The sequence below is a fragment of the Miscanthus floridulus genome, unplaced genomic scaffold (assembly GCF_019320115.1).
Source record: "Miscanthus floridulus cultivar M001 unplaced genomic scaffold, ASM1932011v1 os_2139_1_2, whole genome shotgun sequence".
Taxonomy (NCBI): Eukaryota; Viridiplantae; Streptophyta; class Magnoliopsida; order Poales; family Poaceae; genus Miscanthus; species Miscanthus floridulus.
In genome coordinates this window covers 1-18,511 of record NW_027098119.1, presented here as the reverse complement: position 1 = coordinate 18,511, position 18,511 = coordinate 1, and the positions used below count along the sequence as shown (strand labels likewise).

Genomic DNA, 18,511 nt, shown 5'->3' with positions numbered 1-18,511 from the left:
ATCAGGTGATGATTATTTGTGCTGTTCTCATCTATTGGACGGCTCAGAGAGGTTGGGGGGAGGGGGGGGGGGGGGGGGGGGGGGGCGCAAAAACTGCTTAATTTGCTTCAGCAACATGCAAAAGCCACTTGAATCAGGTATCTTATTCAATGTATCCAAGCTTTTTGGGCTGTACGCCATGCACACTTAGACACAGACTAAGCCTTCTGAGCTGCTCAGGTGAAGTAAACCGTCCAAAGGGAGCTGCCCCTCTTGCAAGTGTTACTCCACTTAGGCACAGACTAAGCCTTCTAACCAAGCTTATCCAAAATTCGAAACTAATTCATCTGGACAACACTACCTCAGATCTGGACATCACTGCCGGTTCAAAAACCCACTTCACTGCCGGATTTTGAACCGACAGTGGCATACCGGCAGTGATAGGGGGTTGACATCACTGTCGGTCCTTAAAAACCGACACTAATCTACAAGAAACAGTGTCGGTTCCTAGCTCCACCCGGCAGTGTCTAGTTGAACAACACTGCCGGTTTGTAGTGCCAACCGATAGTGACGGTTGCTTCAAGAGTGTCAGTTCTTGGCTCAAGCCAGCAGTGTTGAGCAAGCCTACACTGTCGGTTCATGCATCAAACCAGCAGTGTTCTAGTAAATATCAGTCGGTTCATGGATCAAACCGGCAGTGTTCTCGTAACTATCAGTGTCGGTTCATGGTTCAAGCCGGCAGTGTTGAGCAAGCCAACACGTCGGTTCATGGTTCAAACCGGCAGTGTTGTAGTAATATCAGTGTTGGTTCATGGATCAAACCGGTAGTGTTCTCGTAACTATCAGTGTCGGTTCATGGTTCAAGGCGGCAGTGTTGAGCAAGCCAACACTGTCGGTTTCCTTCTAACTGTCAGTGATTGTTATGACAACACTGCTGGTTTGTTGCTAAATGGCGGTGATGGCCCGTTCGTATTTTATTGTTTTATAATTTATTTTAATTTATATTTTTTTGTGGAATCAGGTTTCGCTTTATATACGTTACGTAGACGACAGGTCCATCAATATTAAACATTACAAATGTTACAATTACAATTCAAATGTTCTCATCCACATCTCGATCCCTCTTTTGAAGTTCTGCTTCAAATTCTGGCATCTTTTTGGCGTAGCCACGAGAGCCGAGATGATGAGGATTCGTTGGTTTCTGCGAATTCTCCTTATTCTTCCTGCTCAGTTCTAAGTACTCCTCGGATAACCTATATTCCTTGAAAGCCTGCCAGAAGTCCTTCTGCTTGCTAAACTGTCCACCATCGAAATCTGGCTCTTTATTTTGGAGGACAAAATTCTTGTACAATGTCCTCTTGAAATTCTTGAAGCATGTTCCCATGATTTCTTTTGCTTTTTTCTTGACTAACTCCCTGTCATACTCGGCTAGGAAAGTGAAATACTCTAGTATCTTGACATCCCATATGTAATCCTTCTCGCTTTCAGGAACCCTCCACCGGTCATTATCTTTCCCAATCCACTTCCTGTACTTAATCGGGATGAAGTCCCTAACAAGTAACCCGAGGATAGTCTTGTATTTGGTCAAAGCTATAGGCGGTGATAGTGGATCCCCGAATTCATCGAACTCAGTAATGTGCCAGTATGCATTCCTACCAACAGGAATCTTTGACACGCCTCGCTTAGATCTGGCCTTCCTGCTACCCGAACCCTCTGGCTCCTCGGCCGGCGAAGGCTCCTGCTAGAGACACCAAGTAAGCTATGACCCTCTCAATTGATTAGCGTGTGTGGCTACATAGTGACATGATACCAAAGTTACCTGGCCATCTTGGTCATTTTGACCTAGATCAAGCAGGCCAGACGGAGTCTATGGCTGGTCGTTCTCACCGACCTGATTAACACCGTCACCGTTTGTCGGATTATGCAGCTCTCCCATCCCAGCGATATCAGCCGCTTCTTGTTGCCGATCAGTTCTTCGACGACGGGGTAACAGGCGACGATGAGTCATGGTTGTGACACGATTGTGGTTAGTTTTGGCCACGGACAACTACTAATAGCATATGTTCATATATATATATATAATATGTTTAATGCAAAGTCTAATAATAAGTCCACATACAACAAAGTCAAATAATAGCATATGTTCACCTAGAACAAATTCATTGTTTGATTGACCACATACAACAAAGTCCACCTACTGTTCTATGAAACTAAGCCTACATCAACTTTCAAATAAAAAAGCGATGACCATAGCCATAAATAAAAGCACGACATCTTTCCAAGACCAAGGAGCAATTCTCCTAAACTTCACATCTCCGGCGGGTGGCTTCTCTTCGATCTCCAGTGCCAGCGGATGGCCATGGTTTGCATTCATTGGACCATAGTAGGCCGGTTGCCCATGGTTTGCAAGGTAGGCCAGATGACTATAGTAGGCCCTCAAAGCTTCAGCTTTTGTGTTGTATTTTTTGTGCAAATTACCAGGGTAGTGATTGACTTGAGCACAGCAATCTTCCCAGGTTCGATAAATCCCAGGCATGTGACCAACATGCACTACATACCATGCCATGGTTACCTATACATTTAAGTAAATTAGGCATGTGGTAAGTGGTAATGGTAACTCACTGAACAAGAGTTATTATTCAAGTTATATGGCCAAACTAAATCTATTTAATGTTCTTTATCCTTGACATTCCATCAAAATCAATTGACACTCTACCTATAGCGATTATACATGTACACATTTGACAAGAATCCATCATTGCTCAAGCAAGAGCAGAAATTCTTATCTAACTCTTACACAAACAGAACACTCCCTACCGTCACAAATAAGACGTCCACAGTCATTAACGTGTACCTTTGACTGCTAGTTTCCATTGCTTGCAATAATTACAAAGTATAGAGATATCATAACATTATGCAACTACTATTCGAGACAGATATCCTCATATCATTGTCACATATTCAATCTAACTATGTCAAGAGGTGTTGATGATCAATGTTTAAATACATAGACTGCACACAACGCAAAAGGTCACTTAGCTGTGACTTGAGGGAATAACTTGTTGCGACAACATGCAAATAACACCAATGGTTCTTAAACAGTTTAGGGCCATGATTACTAGGTCCTCAATAAATCAGTAGGTTGCATAATCTTTTTAGGGAAAAACTAACTGGTTTATGTAACAGCATGTACATACAAGGATAGCTAAACAAAGGAGTAACATTATGTAACTCAATCGAATAGGAATCGGCTGCTATTGGGAAGACAACAACCGTGGGGCATTTCATCTAACACTTAACGGGTAGTGAGCCACGCACTCACCGTGGGGGTGGGAAAGCAGCTGTTTGCGTGCGCTCCTAAAGGCCTCGGCGGTGCTCCGGCATCGGGTAGTGGATGGTGTGGGGAGTGCTCCGACGTGGGGCGATGCACGGGCGTTGGCGTCGAAGAAGAGGAGCGTGGGGCTGGGAACGGCAGCGCGGCGGGCGGTGGATGGTTGCTCTAGCATGGGGCGGTGCACGGGCCTCGGCGTCGAAGAAGAGGAGCGCAGGGCTGGGAACGGCGGTGCGGGGGGCGGTGGATGGGTGCTCCGGCGTGGGGCAGTGCACGGGCGTCAGCGTCCAAGAAGAGGAGTGTGGGGAACGGTTGGTGCGGGGTTGAAATTTGGATAATTTCAACCCTCGGTGGCCTTTTATACCAGACCTCATCACTGCCGGTTCTAATTAGAAACCGACAGTGATGGGGGTACATCACTGCCGGTTGTAAGTAGGAACCGATAGTGATGGTGGTACATCACTGCCGGGCTATTCGTTAAGCCAGCAGTGATTTCCGTGTAGCAGTTACAACATAAGTAACTTGTCTTTTCCACTTCTTTCGAATACCTCCTACTCGCTCAACGGTTAAGACCCCGCAACTTAGCCCCCGATACCCGTGTTCGAATCTAGGGTGGCCCAATTTTTTTGGTTTAATTTTACAATTTATTAAGCGGTCTAAAGGTCAAAAAGATAAAATAAATGTGTTGCATCCCTGAATCGAACCGAAGCCTACAAGTTCTAGAGTAGCGGACAAACCATTGAGCTATCACCTGATTTCGGAAAGTTTGAAGAAATTTATTCCTTTGAGTGATTATCTATCCCTGCTTTGTGCGTAGGCCCTTCAACTCCCTGGCCACGCTGGTCATGCGGTTCCCATGAAGAGCCGCTGTTTTAATTACCCGGTCCATGGACTGGTCACGGCCCTTTAGTTCCCCACGAAGAGTCACCGCGTTTACCTAGGAGTCCATCGGCTGCTCGCGCCGGTTCCCAACATAGGCGCGCTCCGTCTTCCGAGGGGTGTGAGTTATTGCACCGTGATCAGTTCCACCCACAGACACACCTATATAAGCCAGGCCCCCATGCACACAGTCGGCCGCCATTGCACCACCGCGTGTCAAGAAAGTGAAGCACCCTTCCCACGCACACCTCGCCCCGGCCCTCGACCCGCCGCCACAATGCCTCACCGCTTGAAGACAACATGGGTGATGCTAAACCCGTCATCACGTCGCCCCCTCATGCCTCCACCGATGCCGTCATCGTCATCCGAATCGAACCTCGAGGTGAACCTCGAGGATGATCCAGACCGTGAGACCGCATCGGAGGAGGAATAGGAACCTCTTTCGGTGGAGGAGGTCGTCTTCAACTCGTTGGAGATGGCTCGAAAGGAGGAGGACCGGCACCTCTGCGCCATCACACAGAAGGAGTTCGACGACTGCATCCTGAAGCGCGTCGTCGAGATCTCCAAGGAGAAGGAGCGCTGCCGCGAGGAGGAGGAGAGCACCGCGCTAGGAGGAGGAGACTAAGCGGCGTCTTGATATGGACGCGGAACGGCGCCGGCGCAGGGCTATAGCGGTTACAGCATAAGTAACTTATCTCTTCCACTTCTTTAGAATACCTCCTACTAGCTCAACGGTTATGACCCTGCAACTTAGCCCCCCGATATCTGTGTTCGAATCTCGGGCGGCCCAATTTTTTTGGTTTAATTTTATAATTTATTAAGCGGTCTAAAAGTCAAAAAGATAAAATAAATAAACCTTGGCACATATCCTATACTAGCGCAGCGGTTAAGTGTCTGAACTCTGTAGCCCGACACCCGAGCTCAAATCCGAGGGCTGGCACAATTATTTTTTAATTTTTTATATATCACTGCCGGTTCTCAAAATAAACCGACAGTGATAATAAGCATCACTATCGGTTTTTTCTCATCACTGTCGGCTTTTTTAAAACCGACAGTGATGTTTATATATATTAAAAAAATTCTTTTATATACTGAATAAATAGAAGCATATGTATTCCTATGTCAGAATGGCTTGAAATTTTTTTGGCAAGCTTGTACACCCAAATTAAGATCCCACATAGAATCTTAGGTTTTTCTAATCATTTTTTTATTAATTATATTTTTCTGTGTGCCGAATGAGACAAAAGAGGGTGAATTTCATCTTGGATCCGATAGATTTTTTCATCCACCTCCACAAAATTCTTATCCCTAGGGCACATTAGATCCTGTGTAAAAGTTTGGCACTAATCTGGATCTTTTCGTAGGTAGACTCAGTTCAACCTATAATTAAACGGTCTCGTCGCGCGGAAATTCAATTAAACCTCAGAAAGTAGCAAACCATCTTCGGAAAATCCAAAACTTGGTGTTTCCTTCACACGTGGCAGGTGCAAGCCTAAGAAAAAGTTTGAGACCAATACAACACAGGAATGCATATGAACCACAAAAACATTGATAACCTATGTGTATAGTCATGGTTCGATGAAAGGGCACATGTACCTCTGTGAAGCATGTATACTCCGCCTATGTCGAAATGGCTTCAAAATTTTTTGGCAAGCTTGTACACCCAAATTAAGATCCCACATAGGATATTAGGTTTTTTCTAATCATTTTTTTATTAATTATATTTTTCTCTATGCCGAATGAGACAAAAGAGGGTGAATTTCATCTTGGACCCAATAGATTTTTTCATCCACCTCCACAAAATTATTATCCCTAGGGCACATTAGAACCTGTGTAAAAGTTTGGCACTATTCTGGATCTTTTTGTGGGTAGACTTAGTTCAACCTATAATTAAACGGTCTCGTCGCGCAGAAATTCAATTAAACCTCAAAAAGTAGCAAACCATCTCCGAAAAATCCCAAACTTGGTGTTTCCTTCACACGTGGCATGTGCAAGCCTAAGAAAAAGTTTGAGACCAATACAACACTGGAATGCATATGAACCACAGAAACCTTGATAACCTATGTGTATAGTCATGGTTCGCACTACTACACAAACGAATATACGCAGCGTTGCACTTTTGCACTCCATGGCGGGCACCTATTTTTGCCCGCTGCGGTAAATCCCACGATTTACCGCGGTGGGCATTTTTTATTTACCACAGCGGGCACTTTTGCCCGCCATGGTAAATCGATTTACCATGGCGGGCATCTTAATATGTCCGCCACGGTAAATACCCTATTTACCGTGGTGGACATCGTAAGGTGTCCGCCACGGTAAATCGATTTACCGTGGCGGACATATTAAGATGCCCACCACGGTAAATACCATATTTACCATGGCGGACATCATAAGGTGTCCGCCACGGTAAATCAATTTACTGTGGTGGACAACGTTAAAAGCCCGCCACGGAAAAGGCCTAGGCCCATCAGGCCCAAGCTGGCCCGATATTCGTCTACACGTATATATAGGTATACTTAGGCGCAGTCGGCCTCTCTTCCTCCCCACGTGCTCTAGGTCAGGCCACCCCGACGGTGGTGGTGGAGGCCCCGATGGCACCCCTTCCTCTCCCTCCTTCGGCCGGCGGTGGAGGCCCCGATGGCTCCCCTTCCTCTCCCTCCTCCGACCGGCGTGGAGGCCCCGACGCCGTCATGGAGGCCCCGACGGCAGCGGTGGATCTGGCGCAAGGTGTGGAGCCCTCTTTCTTCTCTCTTAGATCAATGGTGGATCTTGTCCCTCTCACACTCGCACCCTTGCAGATCCTCGGCGACGGTGGCGAGCAGCGACGATGGGTGCTCCTCCGCGCATGGTGGCGAGCAGCGGCGTGGCCCGTCCGGCGTAGATCCACGGCAGGGCGGCGCCAACCTGCCGCGACGGCACGGATCCACGGAGGGGCGGCCCCAACCCACCGTGATGGCATGGATCCACGGAGGGGCGTCGTCTCCCTCCCACCCAATCGACAGTGGCGTAGATCCGATGGGCGTGGCGCCCACCTCGGCCCTTCCTCTCCCTCTAGCGGTGCGGCGGGTTGGAGCTACGGCGGATCCAATCGACGGCGGTGGATCGACGGTGGCGGCGGGATCAAGATTCAGTGCGGCCCGGATCCAAGCCCGTGTGGGCTTTTTTTCTTTCTTTTTTTGTTTTTCCTGAACGATTAACCGCGGTGGGCAAAGCTGTCCGCCGCGGGAAACCACGATTTACCGTGGCCTTTCGGCGGTGGCGCACCGGTTTGCCCGCCGCGGGAAACCCAAAATGCCCGACACGGATAAATATTCTGTAGTAGTGTCGATGAAAGGGCACATGTACCTCTGTGAAGCATGTATACTCCGCCTATGTTGAAATGGCTTGAAATTTTTTTGGCAAGCTTGTACACCCAAATTAAGATCCCACACATGATCTTAGGTTTTTCTAATCATTTTTTTATTAATAATATTTTTCTGTGTGCCGAATGAGACAAAAGAGGGTGAATTTCATCTTGGACCCAATAGATTTTTTCATCCACCTCCACAAAATTCTTATCCCTAGGGCACATTCGAGCCTGTGTAAAAGTTTGGCACCATTCCAGATCTTTTTGTGGGTAGACTCAGTTCAACCTATAATTAAACGGTCACGTCATGAGAAAATTCAATTAAACCTCAGAAAGTAGCAAACCATCTCTGGAAAATCCCAAACTTGGTGTTTCCTTCACACATGGCACGTGCAAGCCTGAGAATAATTTTGAGACCAATAAGACACCGGAATGTATATTTCTAATTGCCCAACAAATGTTACACGAATTACATGCATGACAATAATTAAACACACAAAGCCGTACATATTAAAATTAGAACCCAATTAAACTACGACCTTGAAAACTTAGCTAAATAAATATTAATTACTATCGGAATCACTGCCGGGATCGATCGGGCCACGCACACTAACATGCCTCTGTAGCCATATATGGTAATTGATGTCACGGATTATGTATCCACTTGTATCGATAAAGTCCAATGCCCATATGAGTGCACTCTCTTGTGCCTCACAATACCGAAAGAATGGTCGGCCATAGATGTAACCTACTGAACGACCACTACCCCTGTTAGTAATCCTTATGCAGTGCAAGCGTCCTTCTATAGTGAGCTGGCCGAGGTTTCCATTATAGAAGTCCCAATCGTACCCGAGTTGCTCTGTAGCTTGGTCTAGAACGGCCCACAAGCCACATGTAGCATAGGTAAGGTCCTGTAGCGCAATCTACATGTGAAGAAAAAAATTAGAGAATGTTATTACAATAATAAACAACAAATAACCATGACTCAGGTATAAGTGACCATTTTACCACATCCGCATGGTTGTAGCTTGCAAACCATTCGCTTGCTTATGGGATGGGGATATCACCAGCATTCAAAGCAAGTGCCTTGAAGTGCGAGAAATCAGGCACATCATAGCAAATACATCGAATTGCCTCTAAACAGATGCGCACGGCATTTAATTGGGCACTTGTCATGTCCGGGCTCTGTATTCCCGTCCCTTGGATATGGTTCCGATGATTTGAACCCCTCACAGGGATGAAAAAAAATTGAGTTCACACGTCCATAGCCGACCACTTGCCCTTGCATTAGATGTCGTGTTCTCGACAATGTCCGAGATAAAGAACCAGCTAAGTGCTATTCGCAGCCAATCTATTGGGGATATAGTCTGCGACATATATGCATGCAACAATAATATTAAACTAATTACACTTATTTGTTAGCATCAAAAAATAAAAGATGTTGGAAAATATTTCATACAATAGTTGGAACAGGAAACCGTGGAATGGCCACATTAGGAGCAAATGGCTCATCGCCAGGGTGAAAACCTGGTTCTTATGGTGGGGGAGGTCCGTTGTTCATACCACCTGATCGATAAAATGCAAAAAAATATGAACATAAAATATATGCATAAAAAAATCTTCCAAGTAAAATGTGGCAACATAATTAAATATAGATCGAATGCAAGGAATAAGAATATATATAAATGTAGAATGCAAAGAAACATGAATATAAATTTAGATCAAATGAATATATATAGATAGAATATTGGAGAAGACAACATATCAATACCATTGAAAAATGCAGGAGCCATGACCAAATCACATAAAGAGAGAGTGGATGTCTTGAGAAGTGAGAGTGAAACATGAGAAATGAGACTGAGAGAGTTCATGGGTGGGTGGGATTGATGTATGTGGCCGGCAGTTTGTTTTATATAGGGGGCATGGACATCACTGCCGGTTTTTACATAGAACCAACAGTGAAGGTGGCTATCACTGCCGGTTTCTAAATAGAATCGACAGTGAAGGTGCATATATGTAAATGATATATTTATTTAGATACTACAGTGGAAAAGTTTTAACAAGAATGATATATTTATTTATATAGTAATGAAATACATTAAAAACTTACAAAAAATTATAAATAAGTTACATATACGATAACAAAGACCTTACACTAAAATTTCATATACGATAACAAAGACCTATTTGCGTACAGGTCAATGTTACCGTCAATGTGTATCAACACATTATAATTTAACCACCTCGGTAGCATTCTTCTTGCACCAACTAGGGTTCAAACAATAGCACCGAGGTGGTCTACGAGCTATACCGGTTGGAGATGATAAGGTGGCATCAATGAATCCATGCCTCTGCTGTACATGGTCTTTTTCTCGGTACAGTCCAGAGCACATCGGATTCAGCTCGGCACCATAGCGGATGGCTCTGTGAACCTCGTGGCATCTCCAATCTTCGGCGTTGCTCTATCTTCAGTAGCATTCTTCTAGTACCTTATGTGTGCACCATTTTGGTGGACTACGATGCATAACGATATCTGTGGTTTGTTGTGAGAGGAAAACATTATATCATGGCTGATAAAGCCTGGTTGAACCAACATGCATGGAGATGCTAGCTCCTGGCCGATGGCCATTTTATAAGGGCTAGCAGTCGTGGTATATTTTTATTTCTACACTAAAGTTATCAGGGTAGGTGGGAGCAGTGTTCCAACTATTGTGGTCATGGGAGCACTGTTGGCATGTGAGGAGCATCTACACATCACTGTCGGTTTTAGTTTAAAAACGACAGTGAATTGGTCCTTCTATGTCGGTTTGAGCAACCGACTGTGATAGAAGCTATCACTGTCGGTTTTAAAACCAAAACCGGCAATGAAGGGCCCTGCTGCCATCTTTTAGTAAAAAAATATAAAAAAATACTGTTGGTTTGGAGCCTACCATCGTAGCCTTTTTGTAAAAAAATATAAAAAAGTTTGGCCCGCCTGAGATTCGAGCGCGGGTCGTGGGGTCGAGAGTGCGCGGCCTTAACCGCTGAGTTAGGATAGGGAGTTCAGTTAGAATGGTTTTATTTTTTTCTTTTATCCCATCATAATGCACTACTAAATAATAAATGCAAAATCAAAAAAAGTTTGGCCCACCTGGGATTCGAGCGCGGGTCTCAGAGTACAGAGTGCGCGGCCTTAACCGCTGAGCTAGGATAGGGAGTTCACTTAGTTTGCTTTTCTTTCTTTATTTATTAATAGAAATAATGTAGTTTGTTTATATTCTAAAATAACACAAAAAATTGTGTCTTGATTATTTAATTTTATGATAATTAATTAATGGTCTATAATTATCAAATAATAGTGTTTGTGAACATCATCTTAATATTTGATTACATAGTCAATAATTAAATTGTAGAGATACGCACAAAATATAAATTAAATATTCAGTGCGAATTACTGATACAACGTCTACATAATGATTACATAGTTAACAATATCTAACTATCTTTAGGTGCATCAACAATGAGGGCCTCATTGTGATCAATTCGTATGTAAGCAGGTTCGTCACCCTTTTGAAGGATAGGTAGGGGTACGTTCGCCCCGAATAGAGGCATTTCCTGATAGCCTCTGTAGTCTTCTTCGTCTATCACTCCATCGACACCGACAATTTTCCTTTTCCCTTCTAGGACTACTTTTAGCCTTCCTTTTGTCTGGTTGTCCCTTGCATAGAAGACTTGCATAACATCTCTTGCAAGGACGAAGGGGTCGTCTCTGTATGCGGTCTTAGTGAGATCAACGGTAGTGAACCCTTCGCTGTCAGTGTTGATTTCCTCGAGCCGGACCCACTGGTAGCGAAAAAGAGCTGCCTTCAATGGACCGTAGGCTAAGCTCCCATATCTCTATGAAACCATAGTATGTCGTCTGCACGTTGCCGTTTTTGTCGTGAGCATCAAAATGAACACCACAATTTTGGTATGTGCTCTTTCCATCTTGCTTTTTTGTGGAAAATGTTAATCCATTGATCTCATACCCTTGGTACTTAAGATATGTACTTGAAGGTCCCTTGGCTAAGGCATCCAATTGATTACCCAACTTTATTCCAAGCAAGCGACGTCGCAACCAGCTGACAAATTCCTCCTGATGTTTTTTATCCAGCCAAGCCTGTGACTTGCTCAGATACGGAGTTTGCAGCGATTCCCTGTGCTCGTCAATGTATGGCATCACACCCTCGGCTTGCTGGAGAATAGCAAACTATGCCTGTCTGAAAGAAACAAGGTCGTCTGCTATAACAGATTTCTCCCCGATCGTTCCTTTGCCACGTAGTCTTCCCTCGTGACGAGATTCTAGAACTCCGACCCTTTTGATGTCCAGATAATATGTGCAGAACTCAATGGCCTCCTCCGTTGACCATCGTTCAACCATGCCCCCTTCTGGCCTGAATCTGTTCCTAACATACCTCCTAAAAACTTTCATCAATCTTTCAAAAGGGAACATCTGATGCAGGTACATTGGGCCAAGGGCTCTAATTTGGTCAACAAGATGAATGAGCAGATGCAATGAGATATCAAAGTAAGTCGGCGGGAAATGCATCTCAAGCCTAACGAGAGTTTCGGCTATGTCCCGCTGCAGTTGCTCTAGCGTGGACACATCAATGACCTTTTTTGAGATCTCATTGAAGAACGAGCAAAGCTTTATGATTGGGGTGTGGACCTTTGGCGGGAGGATACCACGCAGGGCAACACGGAGCAGCTGAGTCATAATGACATGACAGTCATGGGCCTTCATAGGGCCATAGTTGAACTTGAGTTCTCTCATGTTCACTAACCTCTTCGGGTTCGCACAGTAGCCCATCGGGACTTTGAGTTCATTGAAGAAAGAAATAAGCGCATGCTTTTCTTCCATCTTCAATGTCCATGACGCAACCGAAAGTTCGAACTAGCCATTCTCTAGCTCCATGGGATGCATCTCCTTCCTGATTCCCAAGTGTTGTATGTCCAGGCGTGTGGCTAGTGAATCCTTCGATGTCCCCCTAGTGTCCATCAAGGTGTTAAGAGTGTTAGCGCACACGTTTTTAGTGATGTGCTTGGGATCAAGACAGTGGCGTACACTAAAAAATGGCCAGTAAGGTAGTTTCCAGAAAATCGATTTTTTCTTCCAAACGCTCCCATCAGGCGCTGCTACTGCATTGTCCCCCTTCCCAAGGACAACCTCTAGTTTGTTGAGTTCTCGAAGTATCGCATGCCCGTCTCGATATTTTGGAGCTAAGCGTTTCTCAATAGTATCGTTGAAATCTTTTCTGTTCCTGCGGTAAAGGTGATCCTTAGGTAGGAACCTACGGTGTCCCATATAAACTATCTTTGAGTTATTTGACAGATTTACCGTATCGGTGTCGTCCAAGCACTCGACACATCCAGTATAGCCTTTTGTCTTCTCTCCGGACAACGAACCTCGACCTGGCAGGTCGGTGATTGTAGCGATAAGTACTCCCTTGATCGTGACATGTTCCTTTTTGCACTCGTCCCAAACATCCGGCACACCCTTTTCAAACATCTCCACTAGTTCATCGATCACTGGTTCCAGAAACACATCGATGTCATTCCCAGGTTGTCTTGGCCCTTGGATCAGTTGTGGCATCTGGATGTACGACCGCTTCATACAGACCCAAGGTGGAAGGTTGTATATAAAGAGCATCACTGGCCAGGTGCTATGATTGCTTCTAACCTGGTCGAAAGGATTCATCCCATCTGTACTCAAAGCAAACCAAATGTGCCTTACCTCTCCACCGATATCCTTATAGAACATAGTATTGACAGTCCTCCAGTCATGCCCATCAGCAGGGTGCCTCATCATTGTATCTTTCTTACGCTCTTCGCCATGCTAGCGCAACAGCTTGGCTGACTTTGCACATGCAAACAGCCTATGCACCCGAGGAGCTATAGGTAAATACCAAATGACCTTTACGGAACCTCCTCTGGTCTTGGTACCCTCATCTGACAGCCCTTCCTTGTATCGTGGAGCTTCACACTTGGGGCACTTGTCCAAGTCTTTGTATTTTTCTTCACGGTACAATATGCAATCATTAGAACACGCGTGGATTTTTTCAACCTTGAGGCCGATGGGGCAGATCATTTGCTTGGCCAAGTATGTCTTTTTTAGCAACTCATTTTTTTCTGGGAGCATTTTCCTTATTATACCTAACAACTAATCGAAGCCTTTATCGCTCAATTCGTTTGTCGATTTAAACTCTAACAGCATGATGTTGGCTTTCAGTTTGCTCATTGGACAATTCCTATATAATGGTGTTTTGCCATCTTGTCTCATTTTCTCTACCATTCTCAGCTGTCTTTCACTAAGACATCCGGTCTCTACATTACATAGCAGCTAAGAAATGCCATCGTTATCCTCGGTGTCGTCAGCTAGCGTGTTCCTAAACACATTATTAACTGTGGCCATAGGTTCTGTGTTGACACCGGGTTCCTCATCAGCATCGTGGATGGCTACGTCAGGCATGTCCACATCATCATCGTTTTCCTGCAGAACATTCACACCAACATCGCCATGCATAGTTCATATCGTATAGTTTGGTATGAACCCCCTGGTAATCAAGTGCGATCGTATAGACTCAATTTGACGAAAGTTCCTATGATTCTTGCAATCTTTGCATGGGCAGAAGACAGGGTTCCCATTCACAGCATGGGCTTTGGCATCGGTGATAAACTAGCTGACGCCATGCATGTACCGCTTGTCCATTCGGGACAGATACATCCACTCTCGATCCATCTCTGCACAAAAAAATACTGAGACAGTAATTACAAAGAATTAATAAGAAATCGAGCTTCAAGAACAACAATTGTAGCTCGAAAGTACCATTTTTGGAAAACATTATTGTACACTAATTATTGAAAATTTGAAATTGGTAGCCCCGGCCCAGTAAATTAAAAATCATAGTAAAAACAATTATTGCACAATATTGAAAAACAACTATTCTACTCTACTTCTAAGAACTAATTATAACATCACATACTAACAATGATGATCTTGACCACCATAGAATAATTAGCTAGGAATTTAAATGTGTTCATAGACACCAACCTTTTGGATGATGGATTCACCATAATTTGAGCCTTGCACAAATGTACAATTAGAAAAGTGCTCTCTAGAATGGAGAAAGAACTAGAATGAGAATCAAACAATGTAGCCATCAAAACGAAGCTAATTAAGCAACAAAATCAAAGGAGTGAATGTTTGTTACTAACCTTAAAGCAAAAAGATCAAGCCATTCTTCAAAATCCAAGCACTAGCTTCATGGTGAAGAGCAGCCATAGCAATGGAGGGAAGGGTCCAAACGCATGCATCTGTTCTCGGGATGGAAGAGAGGAGGAAGGAGAGGACGGCTGCAGCTTTTTTGTGTTGTAGGCTTATCACCGTCGGTTCTTGATAGAGCACAATCACTGTCGGCTCTTGGCTTAAACCGGCAGTGATGAGTGGCCGCCAAAACACTGCCGGTTCAAGCCACAAACCGGCAGTGATGTGGTCCTTCACTGCCGGTTTTAGCCCAATCCTAATCATTTTTTTTATTTTCAAGCTCATAACCGGCAATGAAGGTACATCACTGCCGGTTCTCACAAATCCGACAGTGATGATGCCGGCAGTGATGTGCAAATCTAGCATAGTGCAAGTTCATGGAATTCTCCCCATGGCTTATATTGGACAAAACAACCAATGTAATTAATCCATCGCCATTTCCTTTTTCAGCTAAACCTGCCATGGACAAGCAGTCATCCAGCTAGTATAAATACGTATTCCAGGCTTCCCATGGACCTTACCAATGCATGCATTGCAGATTAGCTAACCACCACACACAGACAGATGAACCACAAGTGCAAATAAGTCAAGTTTTAACAACATACAATGGAGGTAGTCTCATCGTCAAAGCTAGCGTGGTTCGCGCTCGCCTTCACCGTGGTGGCCGCAGCCGCTGCCGGCCTTGTCTCGGCCCAGAACACGGCGCAGGACTTCGTGAACCTGCACAACTCGCCGCGCGCGGACGTGGGCGTCGGGAGCGTGACCTGGAACACCACGGTGGCGGCGTATGCGCAGAGCTACGCGAACCAGCGCGCGGGCGACTGCCGGCTGGTGCACTCCGGCGGCCCCTACGGGGAGAACCTCTTCTGGGGCTCGGCGGGCTACCCCTGGGCGGCGTCGGACGCCGTGGGGTCCTGGGTGGCGGAGAATTGAAGCAGTACTGTCTACAACCACGCCACCAACACCTGCTCCGCGCCGTCCGGCCAGTCGTGCGGCCACTACACGCAGGTGGTGTGGCGCGCCTCCACGGCCATCTGCTGCGCCCGCGTCGTCTGCAGCAACAACGCCGGCGTCTTCATCATCTGCAATTACTACCCACCAGGCAACGTCATTGGACAGAACCCTTACTAGCAAGTAGCAACCTATACGTACGTACTTGTGAGAGCAGCAGGCAGCAGCATCCTACGCGTGTGATGCCATGCATGTCAACATGATGTGTTACTTATGCGCCCCGCATATGCATTTAAAGATTGATCATGTAGCTGTGGATGAAATTTATTATATATCAATAAATCACGTGGACATGTGAGACATAAGTCCACATAAGAATACAATTATGGTATCCGTGCCGGTCAATTGAGCTCAAGTTTGACCAAGTTTATAGTAAATAGTATTAGCATTTATGTCTCTAAATAAATTTATTACGAAAATACATTCTATAACTAATCTAATTATACTTATTTTGTATAAAAATGTTTGTACTTTTTTATATAAATTTAGTCAAGTCCGGACTGATTGACTCCTCGAAATCCGAGAATTGCTTTCTTTTGTGGACGGAGGTAGTACCTTTTATATTATTGTTTGTTCTTGATCGTAATTTTGGTTCGGTTACTAGCAAACGTGCAATGCGTTACATCAGAATGTACACCTTATTACATGATTATATAGACGTACGATTTCCGGCTCGAAGATTTATTAAACGATTGTCATCTATTTTAATACATTTGATATCAAATTATGTACCGTCGCTTGACGCATCTTGGAATAAGATTTTGTAGCATCGTTGGGCTCACACTAACTTGTATAAGCATGGGCCATGAGTCCGGGTAATATGAGATAGAAAGGGACATGTGAGCATTGTTAGAATTGAAGTAAAAAAAGATGGAAGAAGAATTCTTTCTCCCTATGATGTTAAATATATACCAGCAAACTTGCTCATGCATTGTAATAGAACGTATGTGGCTTGTTGTGCGGTTACTTTGGACTATTTGCACCTTGGAGATCTATTCAACATCAGAGTCATTGTTCCAATTGAAATCTAACTCCATATCATCGCTAGACACACCTTAGAATTGGACTCCATTGTGTAAGGAAAATGTACCCTTGGCCTATTTACTTTGGATTTTGGTGTTTGATGATCAACACAACCAAATTGGACTAATAAATTTGCAATTGATTGTTTTGTAGTTCAATAGGATGCAAGACGTGACTTGGAAAAAGGCGACGTGATGATCCGATGATCAACACCTTAAGTAAGACCTTAGGAGCACAAGAGAATACCAAGATATCAAGCAAAGTCCAAGCATGAAGATAGGAACCAAGCCGCACGCAAGATCGCGAAACGAGCTCACAGCAGCGACCGGACGCTAGACCGGACGCTGACGAAAAGCGACCGGACGCTCTGATCAGAGGCTCGGCAACAGCAACAGCAACCGGACGCTGGACCGAACGCTGGCGGCAAACCGACCGGACGCAGGACAACAGCGTCCGATCGAGTACAAAGAGGTTTCAGAGCGGCGAACTTGCGACCGGACGCGTCCAGTGGCAAGTGACCGGACGCTGGCAGCGTCCGATCAGCTGTTCACGGCTCCAACGGTCAGGACGACCGGACGTGTCCGATCAAGACGACTCCAGCGTCCAGTCAGTTGCAGAAAAGCGGGATTTCGTCCCCAACGGCTACTTTCTTAGTGAGGCTTATAAATACAACCCCCAACCGGCCATTTGAGGTGTGTGGAGCTGAGAAAACATATCAAGGGTGTTGATATACTATTTTAGTGATCTCCACTTGCATAGTGCTTAGTGTTTCATTAGGTGATTAGCGTAGGTACTTTACGAAGTGCTTAGGTTGATTAGACCACCGCTTATGCGCTTGCTCTAGGTTTTGGCCTAGTGTTTAGTGAGGTTTGCATACCTCTTACCACTCGGTGCTTGCGCACCATTGTTGTACATCAGAGGGGCTTGTAGTCTTGGGAGATCACACCAACCGTATTTGTGGTGTGGCCCCCATCGTTTACCAGAGGGAACAAGGCCCGCGACGTTTTGGCTGGAAGCTTGATAGTGAAGACGGCGGGGAGCATCCGGGACACTACTAGAAATGTGTTCATCAATGACGATTCAGTCGCGACGCTTACAAATTTCATCATAGAACAAGCGCTTTCTATGACGAAATTTCCAGCTTCGTCATAAGTAACAAGTGACGGAGCTTTGGCACGAAGAATAATGACGAAAACAAAAAAATCGTCATAAAACAACAAAACTAAATCGTCATAGATCGTTTGGCTCGTGTACCACCTCGAGGACATGGCGCCGTGGTCCCACCAGCAGGTCCCACCTCAAGGACATGGGGATGTGGTCCCACCATTGGGTCCCAACCTCGAAGACGTGGCGATGCGGTCCCACTAGCGGGTCTCAGCCTAAGGACGTGGCGGTGAACAAGTGGGGCAGCGTGGCCCACATGGTCCAGGTGGACCTGCATCCTTCCGCCTCCCTTTTTTTTGCCAAAAAATAGCGCACGCAGGGAGATTCGAACCCGCGACATGCTGCAAGACATGTTGGTGCGTTACCACTGGAGCACTCGTCGTTTTGTGATAAAGGCATGCATGTTTTTCTATTTGTAAACATATAACATGATAATTGATGATTTTTTTCCTAAAATTTTCTAAAATCATTCGCTATCAATTTATTTTGTTGGTTT

The 18,511-nt window shown here is 45.1% G+C and overlaps 1 pseudogene; it reads left to right on the top strand.

The window, feature by feature from the left end:
• The first annotated feature begins 15,423 nt into the window (after positions 1–15,423).
• LOC136534644 (pathogenesis-related protein 1-like) lies at positions 15,424–15,948 on the top strand (annotated as a pseudogene).
• The last annotated feature ends 2,563 nt before the right edge of the window (positions 15,949–18,511 follow it).